A 12,680-nucleotide genomic window follows, 5' to 3' on the forward strand; every position below is an offset into this window, starting at 1 on the left:
AGTGGCTATATTGATATAGACCAGATTAATACAAATATCACTGACTTTAAGAGAGGTTATCTTACTTGAGACAAAGAGGGTCATTTCATGATAAAGGGGTCAATTTATCAGGAAGATGTAATAACTATAAATGTATATGGAACTAATGATAGAATTCCAAAATCCATGAAGTGAAACTTACAGAATTAAATGGGGAAGCAGACAATTCAAAGTTGGAGACTGATTTAGAGACTTCAATAACCCACTCTCAATGATTATAAAACAGTACAGAAAAACAGCGAAAATTTTAAACTCTTGAACATAACTGTCAACCAGCTTGTACTAATCAATATTTATAGGCTGCCCCACCCAACAAAAGTAGAACACACAACCTTCAGCAGCACATGGAACATTCATCAGAACAGATCACATGCCAGGTCATAAAACAAGTTTCAATGGACTAAAAAAGGACTGGAATCATTTAAAGTATGAGTAAATTAGAAATTAACAGTAGAACAAAATTTGTAAAATCCTCAAATGTTTGGGTACTAAAAAACTCACACTTTTAAATAACCCATTGGTCAAAGAAGAATTTACAAGGGGAATTAGAAAACACTTAAACTGAATATAAACAAAACACTATATATGAAATTTTATGAGGGGTTGTAAAATGGTACCACTACTTTGGAAAACAGCTTGGCCTTTTCTTAAATAGTTAAATGTACATTAAAGAATGAATGGATGGACAAAATATAGTATATCCTTACAAAAGAAGATTATTTGTCAATAAAAAGAATGAATTACTGATACATGTTATAAAATAGATGAACTTTAGAAACATGGTAAGTTAAAGAAGTCAGGTGCAAAATTGTAATGTTTTAGGATTCCATTTATGAAAATGTCCAGAAAAGGCAAATCTATAGAGATAGGAAGCAGATCTGGGGTTGGAAGGAATATTAACTCCAAATGACCAAGAGGGAACTTATTGGAGGTGGTAGAAATATTCTGAAATTACATTTGTGTGATGGGTGTGCAACTTTTTAAACATACTAAAATTCATTGTATTGTGCAGTAGATGGGTGAATTTTACAATGTGTAGATGATGCTTCAGTAATGCTTTAAAAAGTCATAAGCAGTGGGCAGTAGTGGGTGGGGAAATACCGATGAAACAAGATTGACAGTGTATAATTGTTGAAACTGGCTAATTCATAAGGGGGTTCATTATGCTATTTCTCCGATGTATGTTTGAATATTTTCATAATAAAAGTTGTTTAGAAAGTCAATATTTAAAAAGTCAGTGTTAAAACAAAATAAGATGCAAGCCTGGTTTGCCACACTTCTGGTGTCTGAAGTACATCTACCTCTTTAAACAGAGTATGAGACCTCAAGTGTCTTGTCACGTAATTCAAACCATGAATTAACTCAGGTCAATTCAAATTAACAAATTTGATGGAACATCACCTACGTGCAGGGTTTTGTCCTAATGCTTGCTGGATTCTTTTTTCCATTCCATAGTTCTCTAGATCATCTTCCTTTCCCATGTTTTATCTATACATAATAGAGGTTTCATATAGATAATGGAGTTTCTACCCCAACAATTCAAAACATCTAATGGCTAAAGTAAGGTACTTTGCAATGTGGTGAGATAATTGGGTTTTGGAAAAAGTAATTAGCCCCCTCGGGTGATGTCCAGCAGAGACAGCAATTCAAGGCTATGCTCTGAGTGCCAACAAGGTCTTATTCTGTAAAACTGATCTGCTTTATTAGAGATGACATGGGTGAATTCCTCCCACCCAAGGATAATGTATGTGACTGAAGTAGCCAGTTACAATTCTAGCATCGCTTATTTGAGAATCTCAAAAGGAACAGAAAGAATGAGGAACAGTTTTAGAATGTTTTACACTAACTGCTTCCCATAAAAATAGACTCACCTATAATTGAATATTTGAACTATTGCATTCAACGATCTTATTCTGATATTTAGTTGGAGGTGACAGTTAGAGCCAGAGGAACACTGGCTTCTTTTTCTTGACAGTTCCTAAGGATCATCAGGTCTTGAGGAGTCTTAACTTCTAGGATTTGGGCACCATGTCAGGAAAGTCAACGTAAGTTAAACAAATTAACTCTCTGTAATGGTAGCCAAAAATAAGAGATCAGATTATGAAAGCTTTCAAAAGCTTATCAGAGGCATTAGAGCATCTCTAAAACATTTATCAACCCTCCCCCAAAAGCTTGGGTGCTTCTGAAATCTCCACCCTCTTCCAGTGTCTGTAGTAGAGCTCAGTAAATATGCATTGCTCTGGATTTGAATTTATCAGCACTAACAGTGACTAGTGTAAGTAAAACTATAAATCTATTAATGTTATGTCTTAAGTAAGAACGATACATAAGTATTGCGGTATGTATAATCAGGGAAAAGGAAAACTAAAGAATATGTATATATATTTACACACAGATACTTTTTATATATTTAATTTAATATTCTTTAATTATATATAGGTATAAATTGTAAAGGAAAAAGACACCATCTCTGAGAGATATGAGAATTTATCCTACTAAAAAAGTGGACTACAAGTAAACTAGGAAAAAAATACCCAGGTTATACCACCAGCTAGTTAAAATTTTGCTCTGTTTCACCAACTAACCATCTGATTATTTAATCTCTATGGGGAAACCTCCCAACTTGAATGGCTCAAGGCAACAGATGCCAAGTACATTCATTGGTCATTGAAAAGATAATTTCCATTGAAAATGAAAATTGAAATTCTATTTTATAAATCAGTGATTAGTTTCAACTGAGCTAAAATTAAATGTGTGACCTTTAGAAAATGAGTCATGTCTCTGGGTTTCAATTTCTTGGTTTGTATAATTGCAATGTGAGATTAGGTCAGCATTTCCCCAGTTGTCTCCCTCAGAATATCAAAGCCCTAGGAAAGTGCTCCATCTGCCAGAACAACTGGACATCCACATACAAAGAAACAAACAAGCAAGCAGCATCTAGACACAGACCATCCACGTTTCACAAAAATTAACTCAAAGTGGGTCATAGATTTAAATATAAAACACAAAATAAAACTCCTAAAAGACAGCATTGGAGGAAAATCTAGGTGAGCTGATATTTGGTAATGACTTTTTAGATAAAACACCAAAAGCATGATCCATTAGAACACATTTATAAGCTGGATTTCATTGAAATTAAAATATTCTGCCCCACAAAACATTCTGTTCAGAGAATGAAAACAAACCACAGACTGGGAGAAAATGTTTGCAAAATACATATCTGATAAAGAATAAGCATCCAAAATATACAAATAACTCTCAAAACTCAACAATCAGAAAACAAACAATACAATTAAAAATTAAGCAAGAGACTTAGCCACCTCACCAAATAAGATGTAGAGAGAGCAAATAAGCATATAAAATGATGCCCATTTTATCTTTATGCTTATTCCACATCATATATACTTATGCAATTTCAAATTAAAATGAGACAACACTAAATACCTATTAGAATGGCTAACATCCAAAACATTGACAACACCAAATGCTGGCAAGGATGTGGAGCAACAGGAACTCTGACTCATTGCTGGTGGGAATGCAAAATGGTGCTGGAAGATAATTTGGCAGTTTCTTAAAAACTAGACTTATTCTTACCATATGAGCCAGTAGTTGCTACTGTAGGTATTTATGCAAATGAATTGAAAATTTAGGTCCACACAAAAATCTGCCCATAAACATTCATAGCAACTTTATTCATTATTGCCAAAACTTCGAAGCACCCACATATCCTTCAGTAGCTGAATGGATAAACAAACTATAGTACATCCAAAAAATGGTTATTGTTCAAGGCTAAGAGATGAGCTAAGAAGTTGTGAAAAGGCATGAATAAACCTTAAACACATATTGGTAAGCGTGAGGAGCTAATCTGAGAAGGTTACATGCTGTAGGATTCTAACTACATGACTTTCTGGCTGTTTCACTTTAATATGTTTGAGTATCTATGGCTTTGACTGGTCAGCATTTTCTGGCACCATCTTGTCTGTGTTTGCTCTCCACCTTCTTCCACCACAGCCATGGGTGAGATGTGCTCCTATTTAATCCTCACTCTCAGTATCCCCACTGGCCAGACCCTCCAGTGAGGAAGGGCTGGAAAAGTCTCCATAGTTGCCTCTTCACCTTTCCCCAGTCTCCTGCACGATGCCCTGTGTCAAGAGGTTCAGGGACACCACAGTGGATTGCTACAAGTGCCTTCAACTTTCCTTTTTGCCTCTTAACGTGTGGGACCTGCTGAGGGATCAGAGGGAGACTCATATTTATCATATGTCCATTGCACCAGGAACTGTGCTAGTCAATCCTTAAATATCTGCATCACTGCCATTTCACAAAGGGGATAACAAACGCTCACAGACATTAATTGACTTTTCCATGGCTAGGAAGGGGCACAGCTGTGGTTTGGGCATAGTTATAGGGGATTCCCCAAGTTGTTTCTTTCCTTTCTATGTCAGTGCCTCACTGGAACATCTATTTATGAATGATGGCCCCAAGTCTAGAGAATCAGATGGGGTTGGGGAAGGGCTGGAAGGGGTAGTGTGGAGACACAGGCACAGGAAGGCCATTGGAGGAGCTTCTGCTTTTTTTTCTTGGAAGTAGGGAGCAAAGGATGATTGAGCAAAGGAATAATTAAGCTTAAAAGAGTACTGCGTTGAGAATAGACTGAGATAAATGCTGAATTTCTCATTGTGCATTTACCACATCTCATGCAGATTAAGGTTAATTTGACTTTACATGATCAAAATCGTGGCAAAGGTTCATTATACCAAGATGAGCCAATGAGAGGAGCTGGTTGTGAGTTAAGCCTAGAACTAATACAGTGATGGGATGCAGGGGACATGGGTCAGAGTCATACTGAGAAAAGGAAAGTGTGGCCTCTGATTTAGGAAACTCAGTTTATAATTGCAGCCTTATTCCCAAATATGTTCTCTTTGGCATACATCTCTCTTTTCTGTTTTGTGGAAAGATTTCAGTTTAAGAGAGTAAATTTAAAAGATTCCATTTTCAAGTTACACATAAAACTTTAAATTTCAACATGACAAAAAAAGGACTTTGGACCTAATTGAGATATTTTTTCATATTTGAGCATACATCATTACATGACTTAAAAAATACCTGGTAATTGGTTCTCTGATATTCACTGTTTCCTCCCTTTTCTGCCTGTCTAGTGTCATTTAAAGAATCCAAGACAAGAGGAATAGAAGAGCTTTTTGAAGGAGTGTGAAGATTGTCTCCTTAGCCTTTTGTCTGTTCCGCTTTTCTCTCCCAAATTAGAACTTAAGACGTGAAATGGGATGTTTCTATTCTCCAACAGGCATATGTATTGCTTTGTTGCTCCATTCCCTCTCATCTAAAACATGAATCATATTTATCTGAAATAAATACAAGTCAAAAATACATCTACTGAAGACCCTTTAAATTCAAAGCACCAGGCTAGGAACTGAAGTGGGAACATGGGCAGGCATGCCCTCTGAGCTCAAGGAAGTAGTACCCTCTCCACCAGGAACTTTGTTATGGGACCATTATTAGAAGCATTCTCTAATATTTTTAATGGTGCATGGTCATGCAGAATTAATTGGTTAATACTGGAGCACTGGATAACTCTACCACCTGTGCTGGTATTAAGGAAGAGTTCAGACAGGATGCTAGAAATCCTTGCCAGCCGCATCAGAGCCCCAAGTCACCATTTACTCTTGGTGACTGTCTCTGCTAATTCTGATCTTGTAAAATTACTCCTGAGATTCTGATTTGTAGGACTTCCTTATATATTTGAAAGATTTATAAATACACCCAGTATGTACATATTTTTAAACAATATTGAATCAATTATTGATTATTCATTTTACCAAAGGATTCACAATTGATTAAGAGGCAATATCCTTGTATACATTTACGTATATGATCCAACCGTTAAATATTTACAACTGACATACTACCTTTTAGGGATACACATATTATAGGAGTTATAGTTGTAACTGGGTTGAAGTATTAACTCCTATTAGTTCTGACCTGGGAGAAGATAACATTATTGGAAACAGAATCATGGAGATAAAAGTCTGGATTGCAGAAACTAAAGGCAGTTCATTATGCCACAGGGAGGAGTTCATTGTCATTTCCTCAAGGACACACCAAGAAGAAAGAAAGCTGTACTTTTCCATTTCTTTCTGGCAAAAGGAACAGCTTTCAGAGGACACTGTATTGTATTTTTTTTAAATGCCTTTTCTGTTTCCTGTGATTGTGTTCACATTTGTGTATGTCTGCATTTATTTAAAAAGCATACTTTTGGTAAATAGTACTCTCTATAGTCTATATCTATCTATCTATCATCTATCTATCTATCATCTATCTATCTATCATCTACCTATGCCATCTATCCTCCTCCTATTCACCCAGCACAAAAACTCTACTCAAAATAAACTACAAAATTATATGAACATCATTTCAAATTTCTCATTTTAGCCCACTCTGGAGTCTAGAGTTATAATGCATAAAAATTACTTCAAAAGTGAAAGATTATTATGAGTCTTTTTCTCTTTAGGGTGTATCTCATTTCAGAACACTTCAAATCAAACAGCAAGGCAGCCAGCGCTGCTTTAGAGGCCCTGGGGAATAATCGCACACGTGCGCACACTCACCATGCCCTTGCCTTCCTAGAGTTTATCATTACCTAAGAGACAGAAACCTCCCATGGGAAGCCAGCACTCATCAGGGTTAGGTTCAGAACATCAGCTCTGCGGAGGTAACAGGGGACCAAGGGTGGGCAGGGGGGTGGGAGCCCGGTCCCCTCTGCATCCTGTCCAGACAAGCTGAGCAGCACGCCCTACACTCATTTGACTGGCAGTGTCCAGATAATGGCATTCCTCCCTTTCTCATGTTTTCACTTCATTTCCCCTAGCTCTTTTCTGAAAGAGCTCAAGTAGGCCCCTTGGGTCTGGCTTTTGAGCACACAGGTCTCCAGGCTGCTGGTGACCAGCATGACTCACGGCTGAATGTCCTTCCATGGGCCACGTGTCCTAGCCCCACTGCCGGGTCGCAGGAGGTGGTGAAATGCCCACAGTATGTCAACTTTATCCAGCATATGCCATACACCACCTTCTGATCGAAGGGAATTGTAGGAGAGAAGCGGTGATAACAATTCAAACCAAGAGAGCGTTTCCCATTTCCAAAGGCAGCAGGTGTCACCGTTCGAGAGGACCTGGGCTTCCAGGCCGGCAGAGGGCAGGGCTGGGCGGCCCCTGGTGGTGAGGAGGGTGAGCACGCTCAGGGCTGACTCCCCGCACCCCGCCTGGGGCGGCATCTGCAGAGCCCGGGTCCTAAACCCTGAGAATGAAGCATCTGCCTGGGAGAGCCTGACTCACTGTTTTCTGATAATGTTTGCATCCTGGGTAGTCTCCTCAGATCACAAACTGCATGCGCCCTGTGCTGGTGTTCTCGTGTGCTGGTGGCGCTCTGTGCATGCCCAGGGCCCCAGCGCCTCTGCACCCATTGACTTGTGTTGGCCAACTCCTTTCAGTCCTTGGGGAGCAGTTTTACCCTGAACACAGATTAAATGATCAAATTAATTCAGTTATTAAAAAAGCACCAGCTTTTGCCTCATTCGTATCTGTATTCAAATCTCAGCTTCACTACTTGAAAAATGGATGAACCTGAGCAAGTCCTTTAGGCTTTGAGCCTCAATTTACTCATCAGTAAAATGGGGATAATACATACCACCCATTGCAAGAGGTCGAATAATTGAGGTCATGTACCTAAGCTGCTCTTCAAGGAAAACCAGAATGTAAGCCATTGGAGTCATTACTATTGGCAAACCTGTCTCCCAAGCTCCCTCCTATGAGCTGGGTGGTAGACGTCTGTGTTCCTGTGATTTCTTCAGCAGCTGTAGCTGGATTCATTCCACCTGACATAGAATTTTCCACCTGGAAGGGAATGCTGCAAGTAAGACCCTACCCTGTGGAACTGTCTGGGTGGAGCTGCTGAGGCTTTGGACCATGAGGATTCAGGTATTTCAGGCAACACTTGAGGTGGCAAAACATTTGGTCAGATAGCCACCTGCTGTTCTTTGGGATATAGACCATGTGCCATGGCAGCTTTGCTATTAGAATAAGTAGTAGGGAAAATTCAAAACCCTGGGATGTGAGTATAGATTTTTTTTCCCCCTGAAGAAGAGGTCTCTATTCAGACCCCTGGAGTTAGCCAGGCTGTAAGCAGGATGGGAGAGGATTCTTTACCTGAACTGACAGAGAGTCCTATATTTGGTATACATCCAGAATTTTAAGAATAAATATAGTCTTACCAAACTGAGACAGGCAAGAAAGAGTGGCAGACTTAGTGGATCAGTGCTAGGTCTGTTCTAGCTTGGAAAGAAGCTGTGTGCGAAAGTTCGGTCACTTAAATAGTTGACTCTGACAGAGACAGTTAATTGTCTCCCTAAAAGCCATCCTTCCCTCTTACTAAAGTTTATTTGAAGTGGCAAGTAAACAATCCCACTTACCAATCACCTATTTGCCCATCACCTCCCCAGACTTCCTTGCCGCTAGGTGTGGCTGTGTGACCCCCTTTAACAGAGATGCAAACAGGAATCAGTGGCTAGGCCTCCAGAGCTTTTGTGTCCCTGGTCAGAAAGGATAGAACTATTTAGCATTTGATATTACCCCTCATCCTTCCGCTCTTCTTTTATTTTTGGCTGGAATTAAGACACAGTTCCTGGAGGTGGAGGAGTCATCTTGAAGTTAAGACAGAAGGATGCCGAAGATGGGGGGGTGGGGGCGGGTCGTGGGAAGGAACCTGGTTCTTCATAACTTCCTTGAGCAGCTGTATCAGCTCCAGACTGTCAACCTCTATATTCCTTCTTATCTAAAGAAATCCCTCACTTGTGAAATGCCCTCAAGTTCAGTTTCTATGTGAATAATATGTTTATGAACACATTTGAATAAACTGTGGCTTGGTTGCCAAGAGAAATCAGAGGCCTTGGAAAAGAGAGGAAGGTGAAATGCCTTCAATTTTGGGAAGTCAGTGGAAGCAGTAACTGACCTGATGGGGATGGCAGTGGGGTGGTGCAGGAGGCAAGCGTGGGGTTGAGGGAGTGGGCGTGCCAGTGTGCAGGCAAGCTGAGGCGGCAGAAGAATGCGACCATCCCAGGGGCCAAGGACAGACAGGGCCAAGGGGAGGCAACAGTGCTCTCTTCAGTAAAAGATACCCAAGGGCCTGTGTTAAACAAGGAGTACTCTACCATGGCTCAGGTACATTCCAGCAAATCTCGCTTAGTGCAGGTTGGAGCTCCGCCGTGGAAGAATCAGCATGATGGTCTCCCCACCTTCTTGACTTCCTGTGTAAAGGCATGTTTGGGTTGTAGGCATATTTGATGTGCAGCTGATTGTATTATGGGCCTTCTGATCTTCTGTCTTTTTAGAGGACAAGCAGGACAGCAGTCCTTAAGGGGGCTAACCAGTCGGGGTTTAGGATTTGTGCTAGCTGCTCAGGGGTTTTGTGCTATGCTGCTTTCCAGCATCTAGTAGACCTGAGGGAAGCTGGGTTAGAGAGGTGAGGGGCACCATCCAGGCTTCCCCCGTCACCCTCAGTTGATCCAGTTGGACTCTCAACATCTATGAAGGCATTTACTCACCTTACATGTATTTTTTATTCTCTAATTGCTGTTTTTTGAACCAGCATTGTGTGAGAATCTTTATTTTGACAAACAAGTGTGGTATAAAAAAATTTGACCTGAAAAGTAAAAAAAAAAAAGGTAAAAAATAAATGTTTACACATTATTCTAGAAAGAACACAAAAGAGGGTTAAAATTCTCAAGGAGGTAAAACCAAAATGTGTCCAGTTGTACAAAGACTTGTCTAATGAAGATACACCTGAATTTCAGTGAGGAAATGCAATTACATCTTAGTTACCTGTATAAACATCTGAATCATTTCACTGGTCTCTCTGATTTCCCTGATTTCTGCTCTTGCATTTTAGGGAATTACAAAAGAAGAAACTCTCTGAGGTACAGCAATCTTTCAAGCCCCAAGTGGACTCAGTTTGGAAGGCCTGAAGTTGAAAACACTGATAATGGATTTGCTCCAATTAAGTAGAATAAAATCCTTCCTCCTGGCATAAATTAAAGTGATCACAGTCTCTAGATGTTGTAACTTTCCATTCCCCTTCGATGTACTGATAAAGAAAACAAGAAACGGTGTAAAACAAAAAGTGCCCATCCTAACGACCCCCTTTTGCTTCCATCATTATGAGCTTTAACAGAGATCATAACGTTGTCGTGGTTTGCAGGCTAGACTTGCCTCGAAGGCCAGTTATGTTCAGTCCAGTGTTTCAGAAGATTTTCTAAATGCTTGTTGTTAAGCCAGTGGATCAGACACCATTAGGAACACGCCTGTAGTTAAAGTCATTAGGTTTCTTTACATTGTTTGTAGCAAGGGTAATCTGGCTTTGAAGAAATCTCAGGAATATCTGGGGCCGTGGTTGTTGAGAGGGTCTTCTCTTAGAGGCTGAGTTTGTTAGATAATTTTGAGGAGGAATCAGGAAACAGAGACCACTCCTGGATTTCAGGCTACCAAGAAGTTGGACAATTCAGACATCGGGCATCTTCTTAATAATTTGTACCTAGGAGGTGGGAACATTAGAGTGAGTCTCGAGACAATTGTCAAAGAGGCAGCACCCACTCAGAGACAGGTGATGTCAGAAGTGGATGATGTTAGTCATTTTTGTGTCACAGAGTGGCCTTATCTCGTCCCAAACATGGTCATGGAATGGCCTTATTTATGACTTGTTTTGAGCATTATGAGCTTTTGGGAACATTAAGGTCTGGTTGTCAACAGGGCCATGTCTTTATTGTCTCATTATCAACATTTAAAAATCAGGAGATTTTCATCTAAATCCAAGTTTGTCCTCTTTTAAAAAAATCAAAATATCACGCAATTCTAACCTTTTATTACCAGTTGACACCAATTGGCTATTTCGACTCCAGCTTGCCATAGTCCCTGCCCATTTGCTATTATTTGATACCAGGCATACTTTATTTTTTAATGTTACCTTCCTGGCCTTTATATACATTTGCATTTTAAACCTCTGGTCTAGATAATTAGCTAACCATTGTTTTGCAGTGACCTGGATCTTTCCAATCATTGAAAATGTTTAATTTTCAAAATTTCTTCACTGTTATTAAAATAAAGTTATTTATCATTGCTTAACTAAATCACTATGCATTAAAAGTTTGGTCTATATTACTTCTAGAAAAATGAAATGAAAATCTCAAAGCATCATATATCCTGTTTTGACTGATGGCTCTGCTGATTTATACTGAATTTAAGAGTAAGCTAGAACACACCTTGTGTCTTTCTAGCTAAACCCCATAGGAAGCCTATAATGAGTCTACCAGGAGGACTCTTGAGTACAAGTGACAGAATAATCTCATTCAAACTGGCTTAAAAAAATAACTACATAGCTACAAAGCTAAGGGGGAGATTTGTCAAAATAGCCACATAAAGAGCCATTCCTGGATACTGGCTATTCCATTTCTCATCTGGTCTCCTATATGTTGTTTTCATTCTCAAGCTTTGCATGGAAATGGCAAATATATTTTAAACTATACAATATAGTTTAATGTTTGAGTGTCTTCTCCTTTTGAAAGCTGTACCTTCACGTTTTAAGTTCTAGGTTCAATCCCTCTTCCCCTTCTGTGAATAAATTAACAAGCTTAATAAAAAATCAGTAGTATCTACTCTAACATCAGACAGTACTGAGTGATAGGAATGCGAAAGCAAATACAACACATTGTCTTCCTTCAAAGAGGTCATAGTTCATCAGGGGATTTAGACAGATTAACAAATAATGACAATCTAATAGGATGGATGCTAGAATGCTCTATGTGTATGGAGGTAAGAGACCATGATTATGAGATTAGCTCTGCCTGAAGTGGGGTGGAGGTGGGGCAGGGAAGGGTGCATATAGGAAATAGTCACTGAGCACCGGCCATGTTCCAGATGGTATTCTGGGGAGGGGGTATGGAGATAAGAAGGCCTTCATAGAGCTTACCATCCTTAAAAGATGATGAGGAGTTCATCAGATGGAAGCTTATTAGTGATACTTATAGCAAAGGAATAATTCATGCTAAGATATGGGGACATGACTTATTTAAATGACTCCAAGAAGTTCAGTGTGCTGGGAAAGGGGCATAAGGTGGAAATGAAGAGATAGGAGAAGACCAAATCACAGAAAGTCCTGCAGGAATGAACTGACTATCATTAGAGATGAGGACATTGGGAGTGTTTTAGTTAGGGGAATAACGTTACCAAATTCCTATCTCATGAAGATAATTCTAGCATGGTGTGGAAATGGATTAGAGAAAGACAATGTAGAAGGAAGGAGACCAGTTAGAGGCCACTGTAGGCGTTAATGTTGGAGTTGAGGGTTTGAACTAAGGCCTGAGCAGTGGAGGAAAATTTTAAGAGATACTATAGAAGTAGAACTAAGGAGATTTTGTATGCAAAATAGGGGAGAAGTCCACAAATGAAGGCTGAAGATGATTCTTGGTTTTGGTTTTGGGTGTTGTGGTGATTAGTGATGCCATTAATAAAGGCAAGGGGAGAGCAGGAGCAGAAGGTTGGTGGAGGGTGTGAGGAGGGGAAAGCGATGCCATCCTGGAG

General features: G+C 39.6%; 1 long non-coding RNA gene across 2 annotated transcripts in view; it reads left to right on the forward strand.

Annotated features, from left to right (window-relative positions):
* Positions 1-10,632, forward strand: part of LOC140844451 (uncharacterized) — a 46,798-nt gene extending 36,166 nt beyond the window's left edge. Inside the window, exon 4 of one of the 2 annotated variants that reach the window (XR_012122764.1) lies at positions 9,997-10,632. This is a non-coding gene — a long non-coding RNA (uncharacterized lncRNA). Of the gene's footprint in view, positions 1-5,198; positions 6,488-9,996 lie in introns of those variants that run through there. The other variant, XR_012122765.1, reaches the window with a different exon arrangement.
* Positions 10,633-12,680: the final 2,048 nt, after the last annotated feature.

The sequence above is a fragment of the Manis javanica genome, chromosome 11 (assembly GCF_040802235.1).
Source record: "Manis javanica isolate MJ-LG chromosome 11, MJ_LKY, whole genome shotgun sequence".
In the NCBI taxonomy this organism is placed as follows: domain Eukaryota; kingdom Metazoa; phylum Chordata; class Mammalia; order Pholidota; family Manidae; genus Manis; species Manis javanica.